Here is a 25,541-nt window from a genome sequence, read left to right as displayed (position 1 = left end):
TTGCGATGGCACTTTCCCTGGGCTTTGCTTCCAGCTGTCTGTCCACATCTCAGCCTCCTTCCAGAGCTCTTCTCTCTCTACTCAGTCCTCACATCTTTTCTCTGGAGCTCCATCCTCTGGCTCTGTTATCCTTAGTTTAGTATCTTTCTGATTCATTGAACTTAAGACAAATAGCTTCTTCTAAAACTTACTCCTCTTCCAAGTTCCATTTGTTTTTTTTTTTTAATTCCATTTTAATTTGATGAATATACTACCATCTACCAGATGCCCATACCTGACAACCTGGACCCCTCCCCAACTCCTAGTCCCACTACCAAGAGAGAAAATTCTCAATGCATTACATCTTTCCAGAAATAATATTTAATGTATGTACAAGCTTATATACTTTACAAAGCGATGTCATCCTTAACTTTCCATCCCTAACTCGTCCCTAACTTCAATGTGTCACCAAGTTTAGTCAGTTCTAACCCTTAAATATATTCAAATCCCATTTTACCTTCTTATTGCTACAGTAATCTGTAGGCAAACCATCATCTTCCTGAATTACTACAACATTCTCCAAACTGGACTCCTTGCCTCTGGTCTAGCTCTTTTCAAATGCACTGTGCTTCAAGTGAACTTTCTACAACACACGCCTGCTCAGATCAATTGGCTGTCTAATGTTTTCAATAGTTTCTTCTACCATTTGTGATTAAGTCCAAATGCCTTTGCTCAGCACAAAAAGCCTTTCTTAATCTTGTTCTGTTTATCTCTCATCTTTGTCTCCCACCACCTCCTCCGTTTAATTCTCCCCGTGTTTGCATACCCAGTTTGTTCTTGGAATACCATGTCTCATCTTCCTTTACTTTTCCCCTTTTTTACTTTCTTTTCTGTAACACAAACTTTCATCATTCTTATACATCTACCTCAAGCATCATCTGCTCCAGGAAGCCACCCCAGCCCCAAATCTCATTTGACCTTCTCCCTCAGCCTGTGCTCCCCCCAGTCTTGAATATAACTTTATCTTAGTATTTGCCAATCACTGATTGATCTTTTTCCTCTCACTAAATTGCAAATCTCTTGATGTCTTTTTCTACTTTGTATGTCCAATATTTAAAACAGATAATAAATATTAGTTGAATGAATGAATAAATAAACTGTATTTTGATGGGGTAATTTTAAGAAAGAATGCCTATTGTTGTTAAATATGAATACCCAAATCTTGAAAATTCAATACATCAACATTAATATTTTTTGTTGATTATGAACCTTTGGATTTAGTTATAATTGATTAGATAATAATCATACTTCGATGCAAATAAAAATTACTTTTTAACACATTCCTCCTTCTACTTAACCACTCTTCATTATATTATTAGAACAAACATAGTCAATAGACGGTTTCACTCTAGACAGAAAAAGAAGCCGATGTCTGTATTTGTTGACATTTTGTAACATTGCCAAGTAAGAGTCAATAAAAAAAGTGCTCAAGAGAAATGTTTCTAAAATGAAGTGAGGACATTTTCTGTTTTCAGTATTTACTCTGGTCATCTCTACATCCTTTCATTCTTGTTTTTCTCTATTCCTTTTTCTCCCTTGAACTCCTTATCTCTCTAATCCTTTCCCCTGAATGCTCTTATATTATCTCTCGCTCCACTGTTTTCCTCCAGGTCGTCTGAGTCTATCTCCTCCCCAGGTCGGGTTCCCCAGGCTTTGCTTGGCCCCCTGACCCTCCTTCCTCTCCCAGGACTGTGTTTCCCCTGCCTCTCCTTTGCCTCCCGGCAACCTAAGCAGAACAATACTGGAAGTGGAACTGGCAGTGTGACAAGAGGGAGAGCAACTGGAAAGAAAACTTTACTCATCGAGAAAGAGGCAAGTATCTTAAAAATATCTGTGGGAAGGTGTTTGCTAAATCATCTGCTTCTGCAGATGTGGAAATTTCAGTACTATGGTTTCCCTTTCAGTGGAGGTGGGTAAGAAGCGCCTTCTTGGGCTGGAAGACTGAGCAGATGCGAGGAATTACAGACCTCAGTAACTTAGCCTTGAATAAAATTCAAGATTTCCCCCCCTTTATTCATGCTCTTTCTTTCTTTCTGAAAGCCCTGTTGCAGGAATTCAAAGGGCCAGGTTCTGCCCTCGGCTGTGAGTCATGACTCCCACCAAAGCCAGGAGCTCACATGTATGTATTCAGAGGAAGTATTGGGCCTTCGGGACTCAGATTCAATAACAACAGCCCAGGCATTTGTTTGCTTATTTGCTTAAACCGTTATAAAAGGAGCACAAGTCCTGCTGTACCTGAATGCTTTTTTATAATCATTTTTAAAATACACAGTAGAATTTAAATTCCCACAGTAGATCTCCTGCATTATAGCACAAATAATAAGTCTATCTTACCCTGTGCCCCAGGTCCAGGACAGAGTTGTAGGAAAAGAAGCAGGAATGAATTTCTAACATGCCAGCTTTTCACTGAGTACGTTCTGTTTGTATCCCTAGGGAACTCCACACCAGGGACTGACGTTCAGTGTTCCCTGTAAATGGCATGAAATACCTAAACAGCTTTTATTTCTCAGTGCTAGATCTCTGACCGTAACAAGGGCCACTCCACTGGCTTTGGGAAAAACAAAGGTCAACAAGCTAGAATTCCGCCCTTGGTCTTCTCTGTCGTGATCCCCTCTCCAAGTTCATGGACCCTTTCCTCCTCATCTTGTGGTTCTCTTCTCACCAAAAAAAAAAAAAAAATCAAAATTATATCCAATATCAATTCTCTCTGCCTTCCCTCTCCCAGAGAGTTATGTTTGTTTGTTTTCCTGCTAGTACAGAATCAAGATACCTTTTTTAACCAAGATAAAAAGTACAGGATTATTTTTCTAAGTTTTAATACGTGTAAAAACTTTATACTCTGCCATTTCTATTATAATGTATTTTTTTCTTTTAAAAAAACATTCATTTCCATTTCCATTGGCTTAGACAATATTATATGCCAACCATCATGAAACAATAAAAATACAGAGACAAATAAAGCAGAAGTGAAAGTCCCCTCCCTCCAGTTCTATTTTCCAGAGGTAACCACTGTTAACACTTCCCAAAGCATTTATATTTAAATTTTTAAATGTAAAATGAAATATTGAAGTGGTTGGCAGGAGAATATATACTGTTGTCTCTCTTCCAGACGCTTCTCAGATCCCCCAGTCCCAGGAGAGGTTTCCAGAGGGCAGACAGGAGTGGCTAGGCACCTCTGGCTTTTTCTAATATCAGCCCTGGAATGTGGCACCTTCTCTGCCCAAGCACAGATCTACCTGCTGGCAAATTCCTTTCCTGGGGCTTGTTCTTGTCCTTCATTTTACTGCCTGAACACAAGTGGAAATGTCTTTCTACACTTCTTAACAACAACTACTCCCTAGGTGCCCAAATGCCAGGATTCAGAGTTCATTCTCACTGTGCCCATTCTCTGTTCTTTGTTTTGTTTTGTTTTATTTTCTTGGCCTGAAACTTGACACTTTGGCTCATATGGTAAAATTATGCCTATGTTTGTTTCTGTGTATAAAGAGGATTAGCGGAACCAATATTAAGCAAACAAACAAAACAACAAACAAAACTTTGTAACATTGACATTGCTTATAGATAGTAGAGAATGAAGGAAAAAACACAACACATTGTAGCATTATAGTAACAAATGATGCTTATGAACCATACTGATTGCCCACATCATTTAATGTATGTTATTATTCATTCATTCATCTAATAAACATTTATTTCCTAATGAATTTTAATTTTGTTGTGAATATGAAATTATTACACATATTGGATATTGTTTTATAGGTTACAGTCTCCTCTTAGAAACATCATCTTCATTCTTTGGTATGATTACTGCCTCAAACACACTCTTTGACCGAAGGGTCAGCATGAGCTGTCATATTGAATGTGACCCCACACAGCTGACCATTATTAATGGATCCAGTAGTAGGCACTGGACCCAACCTACTGCAAAAAGATTCCTTCTCTGGGAAATTTTTTGAATGAGAACTGACAGTTGGTCTGCTCTTTTCCTACGTGGGAAGCTATGGGAATGAGATCTGAAACCCGGGAACTCTTGGTTACTTTGTTTCCCACGTGTGGAACCGTAGTTCTCAGTCCTGGTTCCAGGTTAGGATCACCTTGGGAACCTTTTAAAAAATGCCCTGGCACGAACCCCCAGAAATTCGAATCAACTTGGTTTGGGGTGGGACCCAGGTGTCTATATGTCTTTAAAACTCCTAAGGTGATTCAAATGTGCAACTAGTGATGAGAACCAGAGAAAAAACTTCACAGTGAGAAGGAACACAGTCCTGACCCGCAGCAATGCCAGAAGACACACACACACACACACACACGCACACGCACACACACACACTGGCTGAATTGCTTCCCAGACTTTCTTTCACACTATTCTGTTGACAAATTCTTTTTTCAATTACCTGAGATATCCCAGTGTCTTTCCAATAAATCCTCCTTTTATCCTAAGCTAATTTAAGTTGCATTTGTGTGATTTGCAAACAAAGAAGTCTGTACTAGATCTCTGTTTTTGTGTGCTCAGGCTTAATAGATTTTTACACTTGAAGAATAGTTTCTCTCGATTCTGGTCGTCATTCACTAAGTTATTAAGCAATAATGCCCACAATATGCCAAGTTCTGTGCTACTTATCAGGAATACGAAAACAGAGAGACTATACAGTTCCTTTATTTAAGCAGCTTCCACTCCAATGAGGGAAATGGGCACATCAGGGAGAAGTAGCAACATATGCCGTGTTATAATAGAAGTATGGACTGGTTACTGTGAGAGCACTGAGGAAGTGTGTGGTCTAGTGAAATCATGGAAGCCTTCACAAAGGAGGTAGCTTTAGGGTTGCCACTGGAGGAGTGAATTAATGTCACCTGGTAGACAACAAAGGGTTGACATGAGAAATTACCTAGCTAAGGGCCCAGAATTATGAAAGAGTAAGGCGTATTAGAGAATTAAACTATTTTTGTCATGGCTGGACTGAAAGTTTATGCTGGACGACAGAAACAGAGAACAGACCATAGACATCTGCATTTGTCATGCTAAATATTTGAGATTTTGTCCTGTGGCTACTGCAGAGAGTTTGGAATGGTTTAGATAGAGCAGGGCTTTGACAGAGTTGCGGGCTGGAAAGATTTCTCCAGAGAAGTGATTGGGCAGAGACCAGACTGTCTGGAAGGAATCAAGTCAGGCCATTGCAACCGTGCAGGAGAGAATGGTGTAGATATTGTAGTTACTTGGAACACTGATTTCTGATGAAGGGAACTGGGAGAAAAGAGGTTCTGGATAGTAGTGCATAGATACAGAAAAGAGAACAAAGTTAGGGTTGGTGAGAGCCTGGTTTTCAGTGACCCATCATTAAGATCTGAAGGCAGGACAGTCATGGATGAGGAGAAGGAAGGGTTTCTGTATTCTCGCCCTGCCTCACTTGAACTTGCCTGCCAGGCATTCATTCTCTTTTCTGGTAATAACACCTGACATTTCTCTGGGAAACCACCTCTGCCTCATTGTGTGTGTGGGTTGGTGGGACTGCCGGCTTTAAGGGATCCTGCTGCGCCCTAGCCAAGGAGTAAGCACATGGCATAGACTAAGACTGAGCCGAGCAGAGTGATACAGAGTTGGAACACACGTGGAGCTGACTCATCACAATGGCAGAGCTCTCTAGGGACTGCCCACCAGATTCTGCTCTGTAGAACTCTCTTCTCCCAGAATGTCTGACTTCTGCCCTTTTACAGGCTAGGATTTAAACCTTTCCTTCCAGTCATTTACTTTTAAATTTTTCATGTTTGTTTATTGTCTTTATTTAGCCAAAGTTGGTTTTCTGTACTTGCAGACAAAGGATCCCAGGAAAAACATGCTAGACATTACCTAGTAGATTACTCAATGCAATCATAGCTAGATTATGCATTCATTTACTTTTTAAAATAAATTACAGTACTTTTACATGCTACAAAACTTTGGATTTGAGCAAAACTCTGATTTAATTTTCTTGTATCATGCCAACTGCAATACAGAATTTAGAAGTCGTGTAAGATTCTAAATAACATGCCATGCCAAAGAGAGGCATAGGCAGGTCCCAGGGATATGCTAAAAATAACCTAATCCAAGTATAGAATTTCTTTTACTAATTGAGGGGATGCCTATAAAGGAGAAAGGGGTAAAGTAAAGATAAAAATCAGATAATAAAATGCTAATAGCTAACATACAGTGACTTAAGGGATGTGAGAAAAGCTATTTTAAACATACGTACGTGTGATAATTGTGTTATGATTACATGAGAAAATATTCTTTGTATTTTTTGAGACATACTGTTTTATTTAGGGGTGAAATAACATGACATCAGGATTTTCCTTAACAAGATTCTGTGTATGTTTGGGAATTCCCAAAATAAAAAGTTAAAAAAATGCTGAGGAATTAAGAGGTACAAACTTCCAGCTATAAAATAAATAAATCACAGGGATGTAATGTACAGCAGAGGGAATACAGTTAATAATATTGTAATAGCTCTGTATAGAGACAGATGGTAACTAGACTTATTGTGCTCATCATTTTGTAACATATAAAAATATTGAATCCCCATGTTGTACCCCTGAACTAATATAATATTGCATGTCAATGATAATACAGTTAAGAAACAGAGTGAAACAACTTTAACAAGCTAATTCCTCTGTGTATGTGTATTCTTGCACCAACATTTAGCTCCTTTCATCGTTTTTCAAAGTACCTTGGAAATTGTGTCTTTTGGCAGTGGTTTTCATCCTACCTCCTGTAATTTACTGTCTCAAGATTTATAAAATATTTGCTTATTAGTGGTAACCTGCTGACACTAAATTATTTTATTAAGCTCTGTCTTTGAAATATGCCCCCTCCTCCAATATGCCTATGTATACCCAGAGGAAAACCAAATGGTAAGAATGAAAAATGCAGAAGCAAACGCCTGTGCTTACCTAACTTGATTTTTGTGTTGAAGTTTTTTAAGTGCTAAAATAATATGCCACCAAAAGACATCTTACTAAGTGTCTTTTGGGGGAAAAACATTACTTTTCAAATAGTCAAACCTATTGTGAAGATGTAAAGGTACCAGATTACTAAACGCTAATAGTCTTTGGTTTACTCTTTATGTTCAGGGTATTTTTAAAAAGCCAAAGCTAGCCTGGGAAAATCCTATTTTATTTTTATTGCTTCTACTTTTTAATAGCAGCCAATCTTGGAGAACAGAGGTCACATGGAACAAAATGAGTCACTACCCAAACTATGAGAATGCTAGCATGACCAATTATTGTCCATAAATTAGACATAGTACTTCATTCTCTTGCTTGAGTATGGCTAATATAGTCTATCCTCTCGATTTTTGCAATGTTTACTACAATAATGAACAATTTGGTTAATCTGCCTGTAAAAATCGATTCTGTTTGTCCTCCAATACTTTGTACTAATAAGAATTTCCCTTTAAAACATAGCTGGTTCTACCTCATCAACCTCAGACTTTCATTTTAGAGTGACTCTTCTAATTATACAACCATCCGGTGACAGTCTGGACAAAAATGGCATTCTGGTTAACGCTCACCACAAAAGAATACAGATGCCTGAGTTTATACCAATGCACATCCCCCACCTAAAAATGGGGGCAGACGTAGAAGTCGGTTATGACATTATTTCACCTAACACGTTTGATACAGCCTTACCATTTCAGAGAAAAATATAGGTGCTAACTACTCAGAGAGGAATATACTATCATCTGTTACAGAGGGACCGTTTCATGCGAGTTCATGTTCAGAAGCAAACAGATCTTGAAATGTTCTGATGATAGGCGACACCAATTGGCATTTTCTCAAACATTCTGCTGAAAGAAAAGAGGGAAGTTTGATAACATCAAGATCGGCTTCCCTTTTGTAAAGTTTTCTTAAATCATAACTTCTCTTCTATAGGAACAAAAGCAGCATGGCCCTATTTCAAAATAGGGACAAATAAATACTAAGTAGAACTGAAAACGATTTCAATGAGTCCATTTCATATGGTTCTTCTGCATGACTGCAAGAACGTTGTGTGGATTTGTTGGGAATTATTCAAAAAGCAACAGGAAAAAGAATACAGTACTTTTTTTTTTTTTTCCGTTTGCTCTGTGAATGAAGGGAAAGGTGATGTGTTAAAATACAAGAAATGCTAGTAACCGTACTCTACTCGTGAGAGAAGCAAACTGTAACTAGCTTGTGCTTTACAATCCCCTTGTTTTGAAAGAGATTTGAGGCACATATAGGATTTTAAAGCAAGAACAGAGTTGCTGACGAAAGAGCCTCTGCAGTGCTTCAGAACCCACGAAAGAAGGATTTCCCCTGCCCCTTCTTTATGTGCTTTTGTAGCTCTTAAACTACAATAATTTTCAATTGTTCGTTGTTCAATGGCTAAAACTGGCCTTCTGCTTTCAGGGGTAGAGCAGCAAATAGTGTTGATCCGAGATATCTGCAAAGTATCTGACTCTGAAAGTTGTTCTTCCATCATCCATTCCCTCCACCAAAACTGTTAGATTCATCCTTCCCATAGGTGCTGGACCCAAAGCACACAGAGGAGTGAGTCTCTCTGTTTCAGCCTTGCACACATCTGTGCATGAATGAATTAGGAATATAAGGGACTAATCCCATAGAAATTTAGATGATGCACTTAAGGAGTGAATGTGAAGCAGCAAACATGATAAGTAATCAATCCGCTTCTGATGGTATTGGGTAGGGATGTGCCATCCATCTGAGAGCCTAGAAGATGGACTGTTAATGATGTATGGCCAGGTTGGAGAGAAAAGAGGTTTAGAAATGATAAACAAAGATACTTTTCCTAGATATGGTAGATTAAAGATTTCACTAATTCTTTATTTTAGGGGAGGACTAGAAAGCAGCACCAGAACTGAACTACGTAAAGAAATTTTTTTTAAACCACAAAACACACTGCTTGTGATTTTTGTATATCTAATGTACCTAAATGGTCTACTTAGTATATTGTACACTGCTCATTGTATTATTCTTTTGCAGCTGTTTTATGGTCCAAAATGTAAACTCTGTTACTGCAGTTGTGAAAGAGAGTACTCTAAATCCAGTCGTGTTCTTCAGGATAGGCTAGACAATGAAAGCCCAGTTAAGCGCATTGGACCACTCGGCTCTGTCACTACCAAAGGCTTACTTGTAGCTCATGAGAAATCTCTTGAGGGTTGAGTTGCTCTCCAGACCTGGTCCCAAGGGTCCAGGCGAGCTTCCTTCTTATAGCTATGCCCTCTGGAAAGTGGGGCTTCTAGGGCCACAGGAAGAAGAAGTGCTCCTAAAAACTTTGGCTGGAAGTGACAAATTTCATTTCTTTTCAAGCCCATTGGTCAGTACTAGGATGTGCCCCCAACCTAACTACAGAAGAGAGTGCAAAATATGGGAGAGCCACATGCTGTTGTATGAGCACCATTGTCCCTGCCACACCTGATTTCTACAGGTAAAATCTGTACTAAGAATGTCTAGATAAAGGAAGTAACACCTCTCCTAGAAGTTCTTCTCTAACGGTAGTAAATATATAGTCATATTGGGGGGCTGCTTGTTGAAAAAGCAGATTCCTAGGTCTGTGTGTTGAGTTCCATCTAGTAGGGATGAAGCAGAACTAGTGCCCTGATCAGGCTTACTCTGCAAAGGTGTACGTGTTGTCTGGTGCACATGGAAAGATTCTGCATTGAGGTGCAATGTAAAAAGTCTCTTTAGGGGACTGGAATGTAAATGAAATGAAACTAAAACTCAAAAATAAGTCATATGGGACAGTCAGTGTCTTTTTGAGTCACCTCTTCAATACCACAAGGGAGTCCATTCTACTCTAGGGTCCTGGGAAATTGGACAAATACCCCACCAACCTCTCATAAGAACAAATGCAGCACTGCCAAAGCCTGTCTGTGGAGAATCGTGTTAGAGCAGGACCTCTGTCCAGGCTCCCTAGTTTCTTAGGTTTTCTTTTTCTTTTGCCAATTGCTCTTATACTTGACTTGGAGAAACAGTGTTAGAGGAAAACATGTTGGCTTCTCCTCCCTGCTCTAAAATAGGGTCTTTCCCTTCTTTTCTTCTCAGATTGTTCCTCAGGCTTCGTGCTCATCATTGTTATTCTCTGGAGCAAAAACTAGAAGAAAAAAAAATTAGGTGATAATAATGGTAACTTTAAGTGTAGGCATGCACAAAATCTTCTTGAAAATCAGGTTGCGGTATGCGTTCTTATTTTAGATTTGCCCCTGTTAACATCTTCTCAATAAGCAGGTGCATACACTTCCCCAATCTGTCGCTATTGTTTGTTTAGCCTGTATGCTTCAAAATCTACTGAAGGATGATACCCAACCAGCTTGAAGCTTGACTTTCAGAAACCAAGGCCTTGAAGTTTTAAATGAGACTTTCTTAAAAGTGTAGTCCAACGAGTTTGTTAGAACAAGAGCACATCTCTCAAAGATACCGTAAGAGTATCACATTTGTATGTTAATTTTAGTTCAACAAATAGGAAAAATGATTATGAGTAATAGCTCTCAGCTTTCAGATAGTTCTTTTCATGTTCAAAGAGCTTGACAAACATTAATTAAATCACTGGCAGTCAAATTAGATAAATATGTTCTCTGTATGTGCATAACTATACCTTCCACGCACACAGTCTTCTAAATCACATCACTGCAGATCAAACAATTTTTTGCCATCCGAACTTGGTTGGCTGACACTGATTCTAAGCAACAGATAATTACTGGAAGGGCTAATCATGAGGAGAGATTATGTAAGCTTTCTTTGTTTTTAAACAAAAACATGAATTTATCCTTCATAAAAGGTACAGGATGAACCACAGCATAAAATGTTTCTGTCTCTAGGCCAGAAGGTAACAATGATAAAGCAAATTCCCTAACATCATACTGTGGAATAGCTAAATCCTAATTTAAAAAGACCATTTCATCAACAGAGAGTACATTTTATGTTTCCTGGGCTACTGATGTTTTTGGCCTCTTTAGCACCAAAAACTAGAAGACTTTTCAGGCTAAATATGGTGTTGATTTCAGCAATATGGTAATTGTTCATTAATGCTAGGAATCCTTGGTCACTACTGACTTGAGAAGCATTTGGGCCAGCAAATTAAACACAATAAATTTCATGATTATTTTTAGAATAACTTACATTTATTTTTTTCTTCATTGAATTTAATGAAGCTTTCCAGACCATCCCATGAGATTAACTGCTCCCAATGGACCCCCAAATGAAGTATAATCCACATAAAAAAGAGTGCTAATAGCATTCCATCCTTCAATAACACTTACGTTAACACACTCTACCCGTCTATATCAGACAACTGAGAGAAGGCATGTACTTGCATGTGTGGACAAAACTTAGAGTCAGGCTTGGTTTCCTCCAATGCTAAAGCTGCAGAGCTACTAATGGTGGGGGCTTAAGTTTCTTCTTCCGCTCTGTTTGCCAAACTAGTCTAGTCTGTTTCCAGGGAAGAAAGGTACTCATTAATTGTCTTACAACTTGTTAAACAAAAGAACCAAATTGTCTTTTTGGAAAGACTTTGCCAAAGGACCTGTTGGAGTCATGGTAGCTGTTCCTGTGGATCTCAAGGAATGGAATTGTTTCTCTTTTATAGAAGTATTCCTCTAAACCTAAAATATGAGAGACCCCTTTTCCTTACTAATGAAAATCTGGAGTTCAGGGAAGTTATGTGATGTGTTCAGGGTAATACCAACAGCCCAGAAGGTTTAGATCTGACAGGTGGCAGTAAAGGAACCATAACTGATATGGTACTGCCACTGCCTTAGTATTTCTACTCTGAGACTCTTGCCATATCCCAGGAGTAAGACTGAACTTTTTTTTAAAAAAAAAATTGATTTATTTAAACTAAAAACAAAAACAAAAATAATTCACCCATTTCTCCCACCCCCAACTCCTGCCTCTGGCAATCACCAATCTGCTCTCTCTATCTATTAGCTTGTTTAAATATATGTATTTCCTTTGGTAAATACACAGAAGTGGAATTGCTGGATCATATAATACTTCTATTTTAATTTTTTGAGGAAACTTCATACAATTTTCCATGGTGGCTGCATTAATTTACATTCCCACCAACAGTGAGCAAGGGTTCCCTTTTCTCCACATCCTCACCAACACTTGTTATTTCTAGTCTTGTTTGAGAACAGACATTCTGACAGGTATGAGGTGATATGTCACTGTAGTTTTGATTTGCATTTCTCTGATGGTTAATGATGTAGGACATCTATTCATATACCTGTTGCCCATCTGTTTGTCTTCTGTGGAAAAATGTCTACTCAGACCTTCAGCCCATTTTTAAATCAAATTATTTTTGGCTACTGAGTTGTATGAGAAAATATTCACAAATATTTTCTTCCATTCAGCCGGTTTCCTTTTCGTCCTATTAATGATTTCCTTTGCTGTGCAGAAGCCTTCCAGATTGATGTAGTTCCACAGTTTAGTTTTGCTTTTGTTACGTTTGCTTTTGGTGTCAAATCCATAAAATCATCACCAAGATCTACGTCGAGAAGCTTATTGCAGGGGTGGGTATAGCTCACTGGTAAAGTGCATGCTTAGCATGCACTAAGTCCTGGGTTCAATCCCTAGTACCTCCATTAAAAACATTATAAATAAATAAATAAAAAGAAGCTCATTGCTTGTGTTTTCTCTGAGGAGTTTCATGGTTTCAGGTCTTAAATTCAAGCCTTTAATCCATTTGAGTTAATTTTTGTATATGGTGCAAGGTAATGGTCCAGTTTCATTCTTCTGCATGTGGCTGTCTAGTTTTCCCAACACCATTTATTGAAGAGACCGTCCTTTCCCCACTGCATATTCTTGGCTCCTTTGTCATAAATTAATTGACCATACATGCATGGGTTTGTTTCTGGGCTCTCTCCTCTGTTCCACTGATCTATGTGTCTGTATTTATGCCAATACCACACTGTTTTTATTACTATAGCTTTGTAATACAGTTTGAAATTATGGAGCAATAATGCCTCCAACTTTGTTCTTATTTCTAAAGATTGCTTTGCCTATTCAGGGTCTTTTATGTTCCATATAAATTTTAGGACTGTTCTATTTTTGTGAAAAATATCTTTGGAGTTTTGAGTGAACTGTAATTACATTTAGAGCAGAGAGTCATTGATGTGAGTAATTTTTGGCCCAGAAAAACACATGTCTCTATGGTATAAATTTGTTCCCCCCTCAGTATAGAGACAAAAATTAGACCCAACTGGGAATGTTTAAATGGATTTAAAATTTTAATACTTCTCCAAATGTAAATGGCCTTAAAAGGTAACTAAAATGCATACATGCTCTGTACATTTTGAATTGTACTGATTCTTTGCTGCCTCAATTTCCTCACTTCTCACCACCCCACTCTATGCAAACTCTTCTCTTGGAGGTCACATATGACATTTTTCCTGTTAACTATACTAGTTCTTAGCTAACGCTTATTCTCCTTGACCTTTTCGCTGCATTTGACACTATGGACTCTCCCCACCTGACACCGCCTACCACCACCCCTCATAAGTACCCATTACATGAGCTCCTTGACATTTTTACCTTCCTTGCTAACCTTGCCACCAACCTTGTCTACCTCACATCACCTCCTGCCTGGATTATCACATAGGCTTCCATCTGGTCTTACAGATTCTAATCTTCCCTCCTCTAATCCAGAATGCCAGAGTGACTAATCTTCCAAATATCTGTACTTTAACCTGACCTCAAAATCCCTTCTTACCTACAAGGCCTTGCTTACCTTTCCTGTTTCATCTCCTTCACATTCCTCTTGGCTGTTTATGCTCCAGAAACACCTGGCCTTTTTCAGTCTCAGGACACTAAGACTGACCCCTCCTTAGGGCTGTGCAATAGCTAACTCTCTGCCTGAATAGCCCTTCCCCAGATCATCCCAGGACTGATTGTTTCTGTCATTAAACGTTCCTCAGAAACATCTTACCTACTTTCCAGACCCTCATTTTGGCATCCTCACATTTTATTTTCTTTGGAACAATTATTACGATCTGATAGTTGTACATTTATTTGTTCCTTTCCTTCTCTCCTAAGTGGAATGTGTGCTCCATGAGAGCAGGAACTTGTTATTTTACTGGTTCACCTCCAGAACTTCAAACGTGCTTAAAGGTTAGTAAAAATTTGTTGAATGATGAGCAGTATTGATTTCCAATTCATTCAACTCTGCTTCTCACTATTTCTATATAAGCACACTTCACAGTCCACCCAGGTTGTTCGCACTGTCCATGGAATTTATTCTCTGTTGTGTTCATGGAATTTATTTTCTATTGTGTGAGGTGTATTGACCTTTTATCTTCAACCGGATTGTAAGCTTATGAAAGGCAGAGGTGCTTTTTATATTTTTCCAGCCCAAGGTCTAGCAGAGTGCTGAACAGTATCTGGCACGTATTTAACAAACACTTATTGATTTATTCCTGACTGTAACATTATATATACTGCACTACTGAGCACTTTTACATCAGTAAGGGCTGAAACGGAAATAAAAATAGGTCGACCATAAAACACCAGCTTAAGGCCTGGGTAAGAACTTTCTTTCTTACCTTCTAATTTGATTTGAGTAGCAAACTAAAGTTTCCTAGAATAAGGATGTGATGAATAGGAGGGTACATCTTGGGAAAATTTTTTGCTTCGTTCTCCAGCAGTTGAGAGCTTGTACCTTTTGAGGGCTGATCATCTTCCAACTCTAAGATGCTAAGGTCTATGTGTACTGTTATCGACTCTTGCCACAACCCAGAGTCATCTTGGACTTCTTACTGATTTTTGATTCCCTAATATATACTCACTAAACCCAAGTCTTTTCCTTAGTGGCATTTATGTTTAAATCCCACTTGCTACTTCAGAACCTCAGGTTACAGTCTCCTGTATCATCTTCACTCCTCTCCCCTTGCAAATCCAGAATGATTTCCATTAGATCAAACCTAAATTTCTCAGGCTCAAATTCAGGTTCTCTATCAATGGTTCTACCCTATTGTCTCAGCTTTGTTTTCTATTGTTTCTAAAACAAACCTCCTGTTTTAATTCACCTGATTTCCTAACATTTCCCCATTGTTAGCTTGCTCGCTTTTTCCCCCAGTGCCTTTGTTCAAGCAATTTCCTTTATTTCCTATAAACCAATCCAAATTCCACATTTCCTTTTTGTCCTTTAAGAAGACTTCCCTTAATCTACATGGTTAATTTCCAGATTAAGATTTAGATTTTACAATTGAATCCTTAGTTATTAACAGTGAATTGTTTACATTTTATGTTCCATATTTCATGTCCCTAGTAATGCTGTAATTTTCTTGGCAAAAGGGACTTTATAATGCTTACAATCATGCACAGCTCTCGGCACCTCCAAGGATGAATGTGTTTGGTTGGGACATGACTCTAGATGCCTGGCCAGAATTGCCTGGACTACCATGATAAACTCTGACCAGGTGAGATGGAGCTTGTCTAACAGGAATTCTTGAAGCCGGTGGGATAAAATGACCTCTGACAGTGATACCTTCCTTGCTGATGCCAAGTTCAATTTCATACACACTCAGACCATGTAGGCAAAACTACAAAGTCAAAGACCTCTGATGTTGAATAGCTTTGAATACAGTTACTCAAATATAAATATAGTTAACTATAAGGCAGATGCTGGCAGCGATGTGAAGCAGGAGATTTGAGTTTGAATTCTGGCTTTGTTTCCAATTAATCTGGGTAATACTGAGTAAGTGATTTATCATCTCCGGGCATCATTTCTTCAACTGTAAAACTCTAGATGTTATTAAGGACTAGATAAGTTAATTATAAAATTGTATGACTCTATTTCCAAAGCAATGAAATGGCAGCCATAGTTTTTGGAGTTTTTCGTATACCTGTTCTGCAGGATAGGGTGTACTAGTTTCATGTATGGTCAGGAACCCTCACTTTCAGCTGTCAGCATTTATATTTTTCTATTTCCCAATTTGTGTTAAAGTGGATGGACAGATGGTCTATTAGGATTTCAAATGCTTGTAATGCTGTTGTTCAATTCCACAATGGTTTCAAATTTTGAAGGTCTACATAAAGCCTGGATTTTGTTTAGCATGGCAGATAGTTTTGACTCTTCAATTTGAAGATAATAATGTTTACTCACATAATTTAAAGCAACTTGTGGTTGTAACTCCAAAGGCCTAATCAGTTTTCCTTATTTTGGTATGTTTCTTAACTCATTTCCACATAACAGTCTAATTCTTTCAAGTTGCAGTTTTAAAAATGAAGTTACCAAATTCCAGTTACATTTGCATGTTTTGCCTGCTTCTGACTGATTTAACCCAAAATCTCCTTCCAAATACAAAATCTTTTGATTTGGAGTAACAGAAATTTCAGTGTGGAATAAACAAATCCCTCCTTTTACAGGTAAGAAAACAAGAGACCTAAAAGATCCTGGTGCTCTCTCTACTGACTATGAATTTTATAAATAAAAGAGCTAAAGTGAAATTAGGTTGCAGGGGAAAAAATGCAAATTTTGTGAATTGTAAGCCTCAATGGAAGTTTGAATCAATTAATACATTATTGCAGAGAGAAAGTATTGATGGGAACTATGCAAGTCAAAGTTTTCTGTGTGTGATTTTAAACTACTCGAGTGACCCTCTTCGTGTAAATGGGGCCGCTAACATGCAACTGCTTAAGTCCCAAGGGCATTTGAAGTATTTGGAGTGGTGAGAACAGGAAGGAAGCGCAAAATGTAGGTGAAGGAACTCGTGAGCCTGTCAGGAGGGTTCTGAGGGGACCAGAGAGAGGGAAATTAGGCCTTGTCGCCAAGGAGCAGCCAAGGAGGTGCGAGCTGCTCAGCAGGTGGAGGTGGCAGGGAAAAAGCCGGTCGGTGCGGGACCCTGCGGCTCTCCAGCAGGCCAGGGAGGGGAAGGGAACGGGGAGAGAAGGACCGCCAGGACACTGAGGAGGAAGCCCAGGGTTACCCAGTGAGCAGCGAAGACCTTCCAGAAGGAAAAAGAAGGCGCCAATGCAAGTTTAGAACCAGATTAGGGGTTAGAGAAAGACTATAAAAAACCCTGAATGGGGCAGACTGGGATGCTGCCGAGAGACAGGGAAGGCCGTGCGCGGAGATGGGAGGCGAAGCGAGGCCCCCTGGGCAGTGGGCAGGTGAGGAGAGGCGCGGAGGCCGTGAGCCGAGGTGTTCCGGGTCTCGCGGGCGGGAGCGGCCGCTGAGTCAGGCACCCGCAGTGTCCCGGCCACGCAGGGGGCGGAGCCTTGAGCCCGTGGGCGGGCCGAGGGCGGGGCCTGCGCCTGACGCGCCCCGAGGCCTCCGCGGCCGCGGGCCGGGCGGGGCGGCGGTGGCGGTGGCGGCCGCGGGGGAGGGGCACGGCGTCAGTGCGTCGCCGGCTGGGACGCGCCGGTGGCCAGGAGGGAGAGACTAGGAGGAGGAGGAGGAGGAGGTGAGTAGGCTCTGGGCTGGGGAACCTCGCGGGCCGGCGGGGAGGCGGGGAGCGCAGCCCCTCCCCTCCCCTCCTCGGCGCCCGCCTCGCGGGGCCGCGCGGCTCGGAGTTCCCAGAGGGGCTGCGGCGGCGGCGGCGGCGGCGGCGGCGGCGGCGGCGGCGGCGGCGGCGGCGGCGGCGGCGGCGCGGGGAGCTGGGGGGGAGGCGGAGCTGAGGGCCGCGCGGGCGGCGCGCTTCCCGGGCGCACGCGCTTCGCTGGCTGCGCCGCCGTCCGCTCCGCGCCCTGAGAGGCGCCCCGGCTGCTGCGTTTCAGTCTTCCTGCACGCCGGTCATTTTCTGACTTTGTTTTCTTGGGTTCTGCGCGTCATGCGGACCGGCTTCCCGCCGCTGCCGCCGCCTCATCGCGCGGCCGGCGAGGGTGGGTGGCGGCGCGTCGCCTTCTCGCTGGGAGGAGGGAGGCCGGTTCCCGGGCTGGCCCGAGGAGCAGAGGGGCCTCCTCGCCTACCACGAGACGGCCGGGCCGGTGGTCCCCCGTGACGCGCGCCCCCAGGCCTTCCTGGGGGGCCTCTTTGCGCCTGGCCCCTTTATCGCCCTCACTTTCCTGACCTCACCAGCCCCTCAGTCAGTCAGCTGACTAACGACCTCCCCCACCCCCAGCCTTCCTCTGCGCATCCAGCATAGGATTATTTTGACCGGGATCTAGGCATTCTGTGTGTTCGGGCGGAAAGGTTCTCTGAATTTGTCCTGTAAATCCAGCCATGTACCCAACAGCGAAGTTGCAGTACTACATTAATTTAGCCTTTAGTTTCGAGGGAGGTCTTTTTTTTCCCTCCTCCTCTGGCAAAGACAACTTTTAGTCTTCTGAGAACTGTACTGCATTAGATTATCTTTGAGATAATTCTTGTTAGCGCCTGGAGGCAGTATGATGGGAGGTTCAAAGAGAAGGCTTTACACTTTTTTCCTCCACCTGTATCACAGTTTGAAGTGGAAAACGTGCGTTGACGGTGATTTTCCACACAGAATGCAGCCCCCGTGTGCCGTGGCTCACCCTGGTTATTGGGTGCCACGCCTGAAGTTGATTTTAAAGCTCACCAGAATGGTCAGGTAAAGGGGCTGCTGTAAAGAAATCCAGTATAATTCACTAGAGCCATTTTATTGGATTCTATTAACCTGTTTATCCCTAAGCTAAAGCATGGCAGGAGTTTCATGTAGGAACCCACATACCAAGTGCAATATTGAATTTTAATTAGTGTATTCCACATTTGATGTGGATTAGAGTCTCCTCGGGTCCCACTGCCTTTCATTATGTATTTTCTTTGGGATCTTGTGTTTCAGACTTGAAAACTGGATAGGTAAGATCTGAGCCATGATACTAAAATGAGGTAGGAAACTGAATTTTATAGCATTACCAGTTTGAGAAGTTAAGAAGGTTTCTTTATTTTTGTTATGAAACCGTGTTGACATTTTAATCTTATGGACTTCAGAAGCACAGAGTTTTTCTATTTGTAAGGAACTTCAGCAGTTTAATCCAGCCCCATTATTTTGCAGAGAAAATCCAAGTTTCTTGAAGAGATTTAACATGAACTGAATAGAAGTAGTTGACTTAACTAAACACTTAAGTAGATAATTCAGACCTCTTCAGTGGATATTTTTATACGAAATTTGTTTTGATTTTGATGTTGTAAAAGTTAATAATTACTTGGTTTTTTAAAATTTTCCCCTGTGTTTTGAGTATCTTCCTTAGTTTGTGAGGACTCATTAGATACAAATGAAACATATTTTGGGAATGTTTCCATTCTTTCATTAATTGAAACAGTACTTTGCAGTTTGTTTGAATTAAATAACTATTTTCACTTTAAGAATGTTTAGTCATATTGAGTTAGATAAGTCTATGTCAGTCCTAGGAGAATGGCGTTTCAAGGGTCTTAGAGTGATGGTGTATGGAGTCTTGATATTAATTAGGAAGGAAGGTCCTGTACTCATGTAGTAATTGAATTCCAGCATCCTCAGCATCCCTTTTCTTAGTGGTCCTCAAATGCAGAAGTCCTGAAGTCCTTTCTCGGGTGGGGAGAATTTTTTGCATCTCCCACCCCAGTGTTTACTTGCAGGCATTTAGTAGATCCTTTTTGGCTTGTGTACACTTTCCCTGGTAGGGGCTTCATGTAAGATGGACTATGTCTTATTCATCTGTGTATGACTCATGTCAAGTGTAGTGGGTATTCTGTAAATGCTTGTGGTCTTGCTGGCCTTAATCAAACTTGAGAAGGTAGCAGAGTGCCTGGAAGTCATGAATCATGATATTATAAACTTGAAATAACTCATTTCCGTTTTTGTGTTGAATCAGATACTCTGTTAGGCTGAATTCCAATATTGAAAGAGATAGCAGGTATCAAATATTTTAGAAAAACTGAGGGAAGATCTTAATATTGAGAATTTTGTTCTTTAATATATATTATTAACTATGAAATTGGGAAAGGACAATATTATTTAAATTTTTTGATAGGACACTTAAGTTGATCTGAAATAATCCGAATTTTCCCCTGGAGCAAAGTTTGAAAACCATGAATAAAATGACCCTAATTAATAGTAGGCCACATTTTTTAGCCTTGGTTTCACTTTATAAGGATATATTTTTCAGTATGTAGATCTCTGTAAGCAACATGACTTTCAGACTTCAGACTACCTTGGCAAGCTGTCTTGAAATGATATTTTAGACAGTTTTTCGCTATGTTGTACATAGCGAAACAAACAAGAAAACAACAAAAACCCCACCCAAAATCAAAAAAATGAAACAAACCCTGCTGTATTTTCTTTTTCTCCTGGGCTTCTCTTCTCTTTCTTCAATACATTATTATAGAGTATTTTATTTTATTTAAAAAAGTAACTGAGGAAAATTTTCAAGTATTCCTTTTGGAAAGTACCACCTCTCCACTCTTTGAATGGCCTTGGCAAATAATGTTTGGGTAAATGCAGGGCTGTTTCCATAGTGTGATTCTTATTTGAGTATGTTGAGTTATATAAATAGTGGTCTTCACAGGGACACTCCATCTTTGGACTACATGCAATTTTTTTTTTCTACTGACACTATTACTGAATACAATTGTACAGTAGAGTAGGATGAGGATGGTGCTTAATTTATAGGGAGCAAATTATTTCATATCTATCATTACTGGCTCCTATGTCAGTTTCAGTCTGCCTGGTCTACCCACTCCCTGTTCTGTCTCTTCAACCCAGTCCTTGAATTGATGTTTAAGACTGAAAATACCTTAAGATCCCCATCTCCCTCAGGAGTTGGGATCTGTAATTGTTCTGGTTCCCTGAACATCCCTTGCTCTCAGAGGTATGTTGTCTTACTGTATCCTTAGCATGTACTCAGTTTGACTATGAGATTCTCATTTTTAAAAATACTTTTACTCATCAAGAGTTTTGAAATTTGTGGCGTAAACATTTTAGGGAAGTGTGTGTGAAGATCTAGAATATATCAGTATAGATTTAGATGGAGTTAGGGTATAGAATCCAACAACTGGTAAGAATTAGTGAGAATATCTAGTCCTTTTTTTCCACACTTGAAGAAGGTCACACTTAAGTCACTTAAATTTAAGATTATAATTTTGGGGGGTATTTATTTTTAAAAGTAACCAGAAAGCAATTCCACCATCTTGCCTTAGCATTAAATAATCCATAGAGTTGATACATTTCTTATGTTATTTCTTTTTGTATTCCAGATCCTTTGTAGACCTGGAACCTTGTCTTAAGCCTGCTTAAAAACTCTGCTGCTTGGCCATCTCCGTCTCCTTGCCATCCCCTCTCTTCTCAGGGAGCGAGGACCTGGTCGTGTCCATGGTGGATGGTTGGCGTCCTACTTCCAGTGGGGCAGAACTTAAAGTCACGATAACTTTGCTGCTGCCTCCTGAACTCGCGCTCACTCTTAGATACTCAGGTCAGGCCAGCTGAGAGCTGGGCTCTTTGGCTGTTTTACTTTCAGCTTTCTTTTTCAGGGTCAGCTGTCAACTTTTCACTTGCATCTGACTCTAGGACACCCTGGATTATCCAGTCGTTACTTAGATCCCCTTTCTGACTACCCTGCTCTTGTTCTGCCTTCTTGGCCTAGTTACTAGGTGAATTTTATCCAATTTCAGTGGTAGCTAATTATTTTCAAGTGTTTGATTTTCTACCCATGTCTTAGTTTTGAGCTTGCTTTTGACCAAGTGCCTGTTACACTTTCCTGTAGTACATTTGTTCATTATCTTTCTTTCTAGACCGTGTACCGCGAGTGTTGGGACTGAATTTGTGCTGTTCCTGGCCGTGTGCTCAGCACTTAGTACGGTACCTGGCACATAGCAGGTGATAAATAAATGTTGATTAGGTATACGTTCACCCTAACAGTAAGTCTGTTATAAGTGTGGGAAATCAATGTTCATATAGAAATTTGTAGTTCATACAAGAGGTTCAGATATTTCATTGCCATCATTAGCACTAGGGAGTCTGTATTTTAACTTATAAGCATATCCATATACAAAATGGCATCATTAGTCATCTGGCAGGTCATTTATTTAAGAAGAGAAGGTATATAATTTTCATCATGTATTGTTAGGTGTTTCATGTTTCTCTTTTTCTTGAGTTTGATTAATATGTATTATTATTTTATATTTCTTACAAATAGAAGTTTTATGGCACTATAAAGAAGTAAATTTAAAGGCCCTATTTTTGTTCATTAGTAATTATATACTAAAGAGTAAATTCTCATTAAAAGGCCCTTAAATGCCTGCTCATAAAAAGGAGAGACCTCTGATTTTGTTCTCCATACAATCCCAGTTATTGTATTGAGGCAAGTCGTGAAATCTTTAGTAGTCTGAACCTGTAATTTGGTTTCAGAACAGTAGTCATGTATTGAATACCCAAATTACCATGTCTTTAACAAGTAATACAAACAGTGTATTAAAAAGGTAATGACCATAACTTTTATTGTAGAATTTCTTGTGCTAATTTTTAAAAGAGGACTTTTGAACTAAATTTCCCGTGAAGGCCAAAATCTCATACTTTTAATGATGGTGGAGTATATATGTGTAGAGAGGAGGGGGTGGTAATTTTTGTAGTGTTTTTAAGTGGACAGTTTACTAATTATGTTGAGGTAAACTCTTTACAACTCTAAGAGGAAAACTTCAATTACCTGAATGAGATGAAGTACATGAAATTCATTCAGATAGTGGGGGAATCCTTAGGGTAAATGATGCATGTCAAGGGACGTGACCTCAATCTTGAATTTTTTTTTCTATATATCCGTCAGCTGCTTGTACCTGACTAGATTCTGATTATTTTGGTCATGCTAGGAATCACTGATAGAGGAGATAGAGTTGGTTCTATAGGGTTTTTTCCCTTTGCCACAGAGGGAATCCGGAATATGGTATTCTGTGGCAAGTATAGTTGCTCATCTCTCGCCTGCACTGCCTGCCCTTTTAGGTGGTACACCACAGCCTTCCATTTTGTCACCTTCCTGTCAAATGTCAAGTGTGTGTGGGGACTCCTTGAGGACACAATTGAAATTAAAGCCACACTCCTCTGTCCAATCTCAAAATGGTTATACTCCTTGCAAGTTGTTACAACAAGTTGTAAGAGTGAACTGAGCTGGATAGACCTTGATTCTTTTCCTGTCCCCCTTGGGATTTAATATTAAGCAGTATTTTGCAATGTAAGCCCATGAAATAGGAACAAACATTGGGGCATAACCCCTGACCTTTACAAATCCTAACTTGAAATGAACATTTTTCTGATTGATTAGAGTTTGGAGTGTTTTAGGAAGATGATTTCTGCTGCCATTTACTGAGGTTTGCAGCATTCCTAGGCTCCTGGCATCTGAAAGTTATTGTGCAATCTGTAGATAGGCTATGTAGCTGTGGTGACATTTTCCTCTAGGCTTTTTGTTTTATTTTGTTTTTAAACAGAGGCAAGCTTATCTTAGCCACAGAGATATATGCTATCTGACACCTCTGTTAAGTGAATTTTACTTCTTTCTTCAACATTACCTATGGATGCTTTACTTAAAGCACCTCAGAACATTGCTCCTTATTTTCAGCATGCACCAGCTTCCTTTTCACCTCTTGGTCTTTGAGATACAAGATGATTCATATCTTAATTGCCTTGGGTAGAGTGGATATGATATGAGCAAGCTCTGCATCCAGACCTTGTGAGCAGTTCCTAGCTCATTGCCAGAGACCTTATATATATGCAGGTGGTGTAATTGAAGAGTTTAGGCTTTAGGATCAGTCCAAACTGATTTTGACTCTGTGCCATTTATGAACAGCATATCTTTGGGGGAAGTTAGTTACTTCTCTGGGTTTCAGTTTCCTCATCTGTAATATAGGGATAATATCAGCTAAGTGTATTGAGTGTTTTTTTTTTTAAAGAGTAGTCTCAGCTGCATTGAGTTGTCATACACAGATATGTGTTTAATAATGTGAATTAATGAACTGTTTATCTCGATCTATGTTATATGTTTATACTGTGTTAAAAGAAAGTAGGTTTTGTTCTATTTGATGACAGAGATAGTCAAATTAATAAAAGTTATTCCAAATAGAGGCCTTGCGCAGCTGACTTTAAAACTATGTAAGACTTTTGTAACCATCAAGCTGTTTATGTACAAAGCATATACTGATGTATGGGATAGGGAGGCAGAATGAGTAGTGTGCTCATTGGAGTAAGACAGACTTGGCCTTGTGTGTAGATGATCTAACACTTGGGTAACGTTGGTCAGGGTACTTTACCTTTTTGATTCAAAGCTCTTGTCTGTAAAATGGGTAATAAAAGTATAAAAAGTTATAAAGGAAAAAAGGATAATAAAAAAGATTGTTAAGACTTAAGAGGTGAAGTATGCAAAGTACTTAGTAAAGCCTGAATCCATAAATACTGATAACTGTTACCATGACCTTGGAAAAGTGGCTTTACTTCTCGGTACCTCAGGCTTCCTCATCTGTAGCATGAATATATCAGAGAATTAATAGAATTATGAGGATTAAATGATACAATACAAATAAGAGCTCATTAAATGTTAATTGCTACTGGTACTTATATTATTATTAATTCAGTTTGAGAACATATTAGACCAGTTTTGAGTTACAATGAGAGAGTTCATGCAGATATTTAATATATTTCTTATGATGGGAGATATTTACTATGGATTTGGGGAGGACAGGTCATCCATCATTCGTAGCCTTCAGTGTTTCCTTAAGACAGGAGTCATTCTCAAGTTGTGGTATACAGGCCTGTGGGGGGATCACTGAGATCCTTTCAGGGGGTCCATGAGGTTAAAACTATTTTTATAGTAATAGTAACTTTTCGCCTTTTCCACTGTTTTATGTTTGCCTTGCTGATACTAAAGCAATGGTGGGTAAAACTGTGGGCATCTTAGTAGATATTAAATGTCAGTGGCACCAGACTGTACTAGTAATCATTGCATTCTTCACTGCCACACATTCACAGGAAAAAAAAAAAAGAAAAAGAAAAAAAAAAAAGCCAGTTTCACGTGAGAATGTCCTTGATGAAGCAGTAAAAATGATTAGTTTTATTAAATCTTGATTCTTGAGTACACTGTTCTAATATTCTGTGTGATGAGATAGGAAATATGCAAAAGGCGCTTCTGCTGCATATCCAGAGTATGTTGTTTGTCTCAAGGAAAAACCCTTATGTGATGTTTTGAGTTGCGAGCTGAACTAGCCATATTTTGCATGAAACATTTTTACTTGGAAGAAAGGCTATCAGACAAACTATGATTATTTAGACTTGGATATTTGGCATTCATCTTCTTGAAAGTGAACAAAATGAGACTGTTATTTCAGAGAAAACAACTGACAATATTTGTTGCTGCTGATAAAATTTGAGCTTTCAAGTGAAAATTAAAATTTTGGGAAGACTTGTATCTATTGCTGTGCTCTTGTCAGCTTTCCAGTTTTAAAGATTTTTCTGATGGAATAGGTGGTGATATTAATGAGTGTGAGTTTTTCCTGTGGTATTAATTATGTCAAGATTTGGAATATTTATATAACTCAATGAACCAATATTTTCAAGGTGATCAGTGTTGCAAAGTTATGGTAC

At 39.6% G+C, this 25,541-nt stretch overlaps 1 protein-coding gene and 1 long non-coding RNA gene across 9 annotated transcripts in view; both read left to right on the top strand.

Annotated features, from left to right (window-relative positions):
* The window catches only part of LOC135321128 (uncharacterized), a 36,683-nt gene extending 33,065 nt beyond the window's left edge, over positions 1-3,618 (top strand). Inside the window, exons 2-3 of the long non-coding RNA XR_010380571.1 lie at positions 1,650-2,158; positions 3,149-3,618. This is a non-coding gene — a long non-coding RNA (uncharacterized LOC135321128). The remainder of the gene's footprint in view (positions 1-1,649; positions 2,159-3,148) is intronic.
* Positions 3,619-17,340: 13,722 nt separating this feature from the next.
* GTDC1 (glycosyltransferase like domain containing 1) overlaps positions 17,341-25,541 on the top strand; it is a 348,210-nt gene continuing 340,009 nt past the window's right edge. For 3 of the 8 annotated variants that reach the window (XM_064484742.1, XM_064484740.1, XM_031451356.2), the window contains exon 1: positions 17,343-17,453. The gene's annotated coding sequence lies outside the window, so the exon portion shown is untranslated. Of the gene's footprint in view, positions 17,454-17,832; positions 18,558-21,178; positions 21,394-25,541 lie in introns of those variants that run through there. The other 5 variants (XR_010380569.1, XM_031451360.2, XM_064484741.1 and 2 more) reach the window with 4 other exon arrangements.

Source organism: Camelus dromedarius, chromosome 4 (genome assembly GCF_036321535.1).
Source record: "Camelus dromedarius isolate mCamDro1 chromosome 4, mCamDro1.pat, whole genome shotgun sequence".
Taxonomy (NCBI): domain Eukaryota; kingdom Metazoa; phylum Chordata; class Mammalia; order Artiodactyla; family Camelidae; genus Camelus; species Camelus dromedarius.
Note: the sequence above shows the minus strand (reverse complement) of the source record. Positions and strands in the feature narration are given on the sequence as shown.